At 45.1% G+C, this 7,623-nt stretch overlaps 1 long non-coding RNA gene across 1 annotated transcript; it reads right to left on the minus strand.

The window, feature by feature from the left end:
- Nucleotides 1-3,346: 3,346 nt before the first annotated feature.
- Nucleotides 3,347-5,281, minus strand: LOC116104060. Its single transcript, XR_004123694.1, has 3 exons — nucleotides 5,128-5,281; nucleotides 4,871-5,033; nucleotides 3,347-3,536 (listed from the first exon to the last, which is right to left on the minus strand). It is a non-coding gene; the product is annotated as an uncharacterized LOC116104060 (long non-coding RNA).
- Between the last annotated feature and the right edge of the window lie 2,342 nt (nucleotides 5,282-7,623).

Consider the following 7,623-nt stretch of genomic DNA (forward strand, 5'->3'; position numbering starts at 1 on the left):
GGGGTGTGCGGGAATTTATTGATCAACCAAAAATGATCAATCAGTCGGGCGTGACACTACCTGCCTGTAGTTCCAACAGTCAGAAGGCAGAAGCAAAGGAATCCCAGTGAGTTTGAGGCTAGCCCGGGCTACACAACAAGATCCTGTTTCAAAAACCACAACCTTCAAAGAGAAAAGAGTTGAACACCTGTAATGTGGCAGTTACAAATCCGGACACTGGAGATTTAGGATTCAAGAGGAAATTACATTCAAGTGTGGACATAAATAAGTGAGGGACAAAGGGAATTCTATATAATGGAAGTGTCACGCTAGAAGTTACCAGGTCCACAGAGTGGAACAACAGAAAGAGGCAAGAGTTCTCAAGCTCGCCTGGGCTCTTATGCTACTACCCGCCAGTGACTTAGTATCCATGTCGGTTAGCAGATCAACTGCTGAGCTATCCCAGCCCGTGCGTTCTGTCTCCAATACTTTACCTCCTCTCCTATGATCACAGGAAGAAGGCTGGGGACAGTATACTAAGATACATTTTAGATTGAGAAAAAGTGTCCTCGTAGCTTTTATTACAGAATGCTATTATAATTTGCTCTATTTTTGCCATCGTTGCCACACAATTAACAATAATTCGTATAAAAATCAGAAGTGTGTTGATATTGTAGCGAATACTGGAAATAGTCCACTTACAAAGAGATTAATTTGGGCTTCCAGTTTCAGAGATGTCAGCATGTGATGCTTCTGGACTCATGGTGTGGTACTGTACCATTGGGAGTAGGTGGTACACAGAGCTGCTCACTTCGTAGTGAGGCTATGAAAAAGATAGGAAGTGAAAGGGACTGTATCCCAGTATCCCCTTTCAGGGTACACATATAAGGACTTAGGTCCTAGTACAGTCTCCTAAAGCTCTATCTAGCCCCTCCATAAAGGCCCTCCTGATGCCCAATAGCTTTCAAGACTGTGAAACAACTCTCGACCACATGCCAGATCTATATTTTAGCAGACAGGGTGCTAGAGCACTTGTGTTGCAAGCCAGAACATCAGTTTATCTTCAGTGAATGCACCTGGGAATGGTTTGAGTTACTAGAGAAATCAGCTGTTTGTTTGTCTGTTTGTTTGTTTATTCATTTGTTTCCTTCACATAACTATACTTTTGTAGTTTTAAAAGATGATTGATGGAGAAATTACTGTTAGAAAGACTTGGATAATTTTTCCTCAAAACAAAACACAGTACCAAGCCTGCCATGCTGAGGGAAAATAACTGACAATATTCAAGATCAAGATCAATATTACCAATAATCAAGATCAAGTTTCCAAGTAAAAATTAAACCTTAGGAAAACATTGATCTGTCACTCTGAACCTGGAGAGTTCCAGTGCTTCTTCTGATAGGGTCAGCATGGAGATTGGTGCATTGGATTTTGACTGGGTGTGATGAGATGTGCCAACATTTGAGAGCTCAGCGAAGCACTGTTTTCTAAACAACCATAACCAGTGCATCACGTTACAAAGTCCGGAACGAGCGAAAGGGCCACCCCAAGTGTGGGCCTGGCAGTGTAGTTCAGTGTCATAAGTAGAAAAAGTCATGGACATGATTGATTCCAGACTTCACACTGCCATCAGCAACTTCTATATCAAAGAAGAATATGTAGCCATCTTAAAGGGCGAATATATCACTTACTTTTCTAACTACATAACTCTACAACGCCAGATTTTCCTCAGTTACTTCAACTAACATGATGCATCCCAGCAGGCTGCGTGGTGAAGGTGCTATGAACATTGAAGAGAACTGCAAAGTGACAAACCACTGCCACTTAAGGAATCTTCTAGACAAATACAGTCTTCTTATCATAAGAATATACAGCTTATGTTACATTACAAAGAATATTTATTGTTCTTTTAAATGGAGTGACAAATTAATTTGTTTTACATTCCTTATATGGAAATGTAAGTAAATATATACTATATATTTATATAATTTTATATATTATACTATATAATGTATATAGTAAATATAACCTACATAAAATAAAATCTTTTTTTTTTAAATATGAAGGTCTTGTACAGTCTTCAAGATACTCGAGAGCCCTGAAATAAGTGATTCTCTGCATGTCTCTTTCTGAAGAGGCAATGTCTGTGTTGAGGTTTAAAGGAAGAGTTCTCTAGGAGAGAAGGGGAGAAAATAAAGGGTTAAAGGTGGGGAAGGGCTTGTGCGTAAGGGGAAGAAAAGTCTCCTACGCAGGTTTACAGAGATTATTAACTTAAATGAAAAATGCGCATGTGACTCCTTGGCCCCGTGCCTGGCCCATGGTGCGTGATGAACTACTGATGCGAATGAGGTTCTGTGCAGACTGCACGCTCATGGCTGGAGGCTTGCAGTGGGACTCATACATTTGGGGCTCATTGGCAGCTCTTCTAGGCTATTGGGGAGTGGGGTCTTTAATCACCTTTCCGTACCCCTCGGTTTTTCTTGCAAAATTTATGTTTCAAAGAGCCACCTTCAGTTTCTACACCCTGCCGGCTCTGATTTCTGGCTTCTGTACAGTGGTGCGAGTGAGCTGTATGCCCATCACAGGCTTTTATAATGTCCCGAGGAAAAGCATGTACATGGATGAAAGCATTTCAGCAGATGCACAGACTGAGTGCACAGCACTGTGCTTGCACCTCTGCGAGGTTTCATAGGCACGTACTCAAAGAACTGAGTTTGAACCAACATACTTGTCAGGTGTTATGGTGTACACCGGCAATCCCTGAACTACGAAGGCCGAAGCAAGAGGGTTGTGAGTTCAAAGAAAACCTGGGCTACGCAGAGAGACCCAGTTTCAAACAATGACAGTAAATGCATGCACTACCGTATCCTGTTGTGTTAACCAGTTAGAAAATGCAAACTTGCTGGGCGGTGGTGGTGCAGGCCTTTAATGCCAGCACTTGGGAGGTAGAGGCAGGAGGATTTCTGAGTTCGAGGCCAGCTTGGTCTACAGAGTGAGTTCCAGGACAGCCGGGGCTACACAGAGAAACCCTGTCTCAGAAAAACCAAAAAAAGAAAGAAAGAAAGGAAGAAAGAAAGAAAGAAAGAGAGAAAATGCAAACTCAAGAATCAAGAACCTTTCTCGTGACTTCAAGCCACCACAGTCCTGCTCACCGTGTAATCTTGGAGAAAGTTCCCAACATCTCTGAGTGTCCTTCATTTTTTTATTTTTTATTTTTTTATGTTGACTGCTTTCTAGAGCACACAAGCATGTAGACATGAGTTTAGTCACTGTCCTTAAAACTCATGATTCCACTTTTAACAAATTAGGGAAATAAAATATGTTTTTTTTTAAACTTATGTATATGTGTGCTTGTTTGTGTATTTGCGTGTGCACATGGCTGTTCCCAGATCCAGAAGAGGATGTCAGCTCCCTTAGGGCTAGAGTTACAGGTAGCAGTGAGCTAGCTGCCTGGTGCGGGTGCTAAGAACTCAACTCAGGTCCTCCACAAGAGCAGCAGGTGCTCTTAACCTCTGAACCATTCTGTCTTTCAAGGGCACACCCCATGAGCAGAAGACCTGCAAAATACCGCAAGCAGAGAACCAGACCTTTAACGTGGGCGTGGGCGTGGGCCTTCAGGGAATTCCAGCAGGACGGGCTGGTGTAGACCATTCTTTCCCCTCCCACAGCTTTAAAATTTAAGCTCCATTACAGAACAGCTGAATATAAACTTGATTGGGGTGGGTTGAAAGCATCACGGTCGACATTTTTAAATTTCTCTACACAATCCCATGGCCACCCGGAGTAGACAGCTACTAGTACACTAATTTTGCTGCTGCCCCCCGACGCCGTCCTGTCATTTCCAGGCACGTTTCCCATCTGTCCTTATGTTTGTTTGGTTTTCCAATCCCTGTGTCTATGAAGCATCTTCTTTCAGAAGCTTTTTTTTTTTTTTTTACTGAATTTATCAATTCAATGTTGATTTGGTTTTTATGGCAGGGTCTTGCTCCATGACACTGGGCTCCATAGGGTCAGCGTTAAGAAGTGCTGTTTCCTCTCCTAAGGTGGCTCTCAGCAGCGCTGCTCCCACGCTCTCATGACCTTCTCAAGGCAGAGAAGGTCATGCTCGTCCCTAGGTTCTCAAGACCAAGCACCCTCTGTTCTCATGCACGAGTTGACAGCCACTCCATTGCCTATGTCCAAGTGCTCTAGCCACGTGCATGCCTATAGTCCCAGCATCTCCCGAGGCTAAGGGAAGGGGATTTTCACACCAGGAATTTGAGACTATCCTGGCAACACAGTGGAGCTCAGCCAATCAATCAATCAATCAATCAATCAGTCAGTCTGGGACTGGCAAGGCGACTTAGTAGGTAAAGACACCACTGCATCAACATAAGTTTGATGCTCACATAGTAGAAGGCGCTAACTCCTGCTAGCTGTCTACTGACCTACATACGTACACACATACACATACACATTAATAATGATAATAATAGTAGTAATAGTAATATAATAATAATAATAAATACTTAAACTGCATCTTCATCTTCTTGGTAGCAGTAGATGTTTAGAGAAACAACGCTTCTACAAACAGTTCCTTTCCCCACCCCCACCCCCCATTATTCTACTGGAGATCGAACCCAGGCCCTTGGCTGTGCTATGCACGTCCCCTACCACTGAGCTACACTCCCAGCCTTGCAAACAGGAAGGTCTCCGATATCCTGGAGCCAAACTTCTCTGAATTGAACCAAGGTTTGGTGACTACCGCACACAGTGACTGGAGACTCAGATAAGCGAAACATCTGCATGACTATGGAAGGGGAAACATGATGGACTGGGGAGCAGGGCAGTGTGGCCAAAGTACATTGTAGACTTATGAAGATGCTCTCGTGATGGGCACCGATAAACATACCTCTAAGACGGACAGCCAGAGCGGCTGAACTATACAGCAGCATTCCGTCCCTCTGGTTGTTCTAGCGCTTTCCACTATCCTTTCTCGCAGGCTGTCGGAGCTCCTTCTCCCTGTCTTCTCCAGGTCGACAGATCTAGCAGGCACTCAGAGAGTGATGGGTAATCTACGGTATATTTGGCCAAGTGTAAAAAGGAACATACAATTTTGTGGTCAGTTTATGTTCCCCCTGTTCATTCTCAAGGGGCCACAGCCCTCACCTCACTGACTTCCTGGGCTCCATTGATTTGAAGGCTGCTCTTAGCGGGAGGTCCCTCCACTGGCCTCTCCAGGCATCTTTTCACTGCCTTGCCAACTCTCTGCTTTCGGCCTGAGGGCCTGATGAGTTCAAGAGCTCATTTTGGTGGCATGCTTCCTCAGTGAGACAATGGTCTTTTCAGTAGATGTGCTCTGTAGGTGAAATTTGAAAGGATCTTACAGATTATTCTAGTCTAGCTCCTCCTTTAAACATGTAGGTGCCAAAGGCTAGTGAGGGTTAAAGAGTTTTCCTAAGGTCACATCACATGGCTGGAATAAAACGCAGAGGTAGATAGGAAGGAAGGAAGGAAGGAAGGAAGGAAGGAAGGAATTGGGGGAAATGAAGAGAGAAGGAGGGGAAGGGTAAAGAGAGAAAGAGAATAAAGATAAATTATATCAGGATGCTTTTGGCTGTGAGTAGCAACATTCAATCGAAAATGGCTTTACGAAATAATTGCATCTGTAACTGCACACACCAGAAAGCCCTGAGTCAAGCTGCCTCCTAGGATAATACAATTAAAGTTCTAGTTTCTCTTCTCCAGGACTCCTCACCCCACCTATCTGCACATGTCAGCTTGTGGTTCTAAGATGGCCCCCCACAGCAGCAGGCACAGCATACTTCTTTGGCTACATGGATAGAGAACAGAGAGGGAAAGCCTCGCTGAGCTGATTTGGCCAACTTAGATCCAGTACAGACCCCAAACCAGGAACAGTGGCTAGGACAGGCCTGTGTTCCTAAGCCAATCCCCAACAGTGTGATTCTTAGAGAGACGGCAATACCTCTCCCTCCCGCTCTTCCTCTCTCTCCCCCTTCCCTTTTTTCCTCCTTCCCCTCCCCCCTTGATTTCCCATGAGTCGCCTGGTTTAATGGAGGAAGAGGCTGGTCAGGACTCCATTGAGAAGAAGAAAGGAGGGGTGGGTCATTCCATCCCAGGGACCATTGGCACAAAGCCACATGCAGTAGAGAGTAGATGACATGCTGTTATTTCTGCTTATCAGGGCCTGGTGACCTGTGGGATTAACAGCATGTGTTGAACTTGGCCCACGTTGCGGAAGGAATGGGCAAAGTGGGGGAGGAAACCAGGGCAGCCTTTTCAGCTTGTGGAAATTCTTCTTCCCACTGAGAATGGCCAGGACAGAAGAAATATGAGGAAGCTCTCAGATCTGGCTTGCATGCCTGAGACATGAGCTGGGTGGAAACTTTAGTTCGAGTAGGAACCATTGCTACCCAGAAGGACTCTTTTGGGCTAGCCTAGACCTGAAGGAAGATTAATGACTTCACCTGGTAATTCTCCCCTCGAATTAACCAAAATCCGCTGCTGCCAAGATTCTGCTTTCTCAAAGGGAAGTTGGCAAGATGTGTCACCCTTAGAGTGATGACGGCAGTGTACCACGTGCTTGCTGCGCTCCGCGTCTTGCCTTTCCTCTTCGTTCTGAAGGTTTTATAAGTTACCTTGCAGGAAGACTAATCTCAGGGCGGAGTCTGCTCCCTGGTACAAGGCATTGTTTTGACTTTAGGCCATTACTGTAGGAACTCTTTACTATTCTAAACACTGCCTTTGTTGTGTGTCTGCATTCCATTCTACTGCACTGTCCTGGTCCTCTGCCGCTCCGGTGGTGTGTGTTTGGTGGGGAATTCTTTGAGGTTTGTGGAGAGCATTTCGGAGAAGCGTAGTTAGATAATGTCCTGGTTCTCAGGGATTTTTTTAAAGCATTGCCATTTTCACATTAATCATCCTGTTTCTGAGACACAGACAAAAGCTTCACAGCTTTTCTGCCGGGTCTGGGGAGGGGCTGTTTCTAGGGGTGCTCCTCCAGTCTGGAGAGGCAGCTTCGGGCTGAGTGTGGGGGCGGTGTGGAAAAGCTTTTGGCTCCTGAATTACAATAAGGATTTGAATCAAGAGAGCCCACAAAGATTCTGCCCAGAAAGCTGTTCCACTCTTAGTTTCTTTTTTGGGAAGTGAGGCCCCAAGTATTAATGTTTTACTCGCCCTCCCCCCACAGAATTCATTTTGCAAGTGGAGTACACAAAGAGGGGGGGACTTAGAAAGTTCTCTCCCCGCCCCCATCGACACCCCTACCCCATAACTTACTTAAGTTCTCAGGAGTTTGAGGAGTGTGTGCTGAGTTCCTGTGGTACTGTTTACTTCTTCTTCTTCTTTTTTTTTTTTTTCGAGACAGGGTTTGTCTGTATAGCCTTAGCTGTCCTGGAACTCACTCTGTAGACCAGGCTGGCCTCGAACTCAGAAATCCGCCTGCCTCTGCCTCCCAAGTGCTGGCATTAAAGGCGTGCGCCACCACCGCACGGCTTGTTTTGTTTATTTTTAAAAGTATTTTAACTCCTGTCTGTGTTTGTGTGTGTGTGTGTGTTTGCTCGCACACATGTGTGCACACACATAGGAGTGCAAGCACTGGACAGGTGCACAAGGATACCAAAGGTGTCAGATCTTCCTAAAGCT

Source organism: Mastomys coucha, unplaced genomic scaffold, assembly GCF_008632895.1.
Source record: "Mastomys coucha isolate ucsf_1 unplaced genomic scaffold, UCSF_Mcou_1 pScaffold1, whole genome shotgun sequence".
Taxonomy (NCBI): Eukaryota; Metazoa; Chordata; class Mammalia; order Rodentia; family Muridae; genus Mastomys; species Mastomys coucha.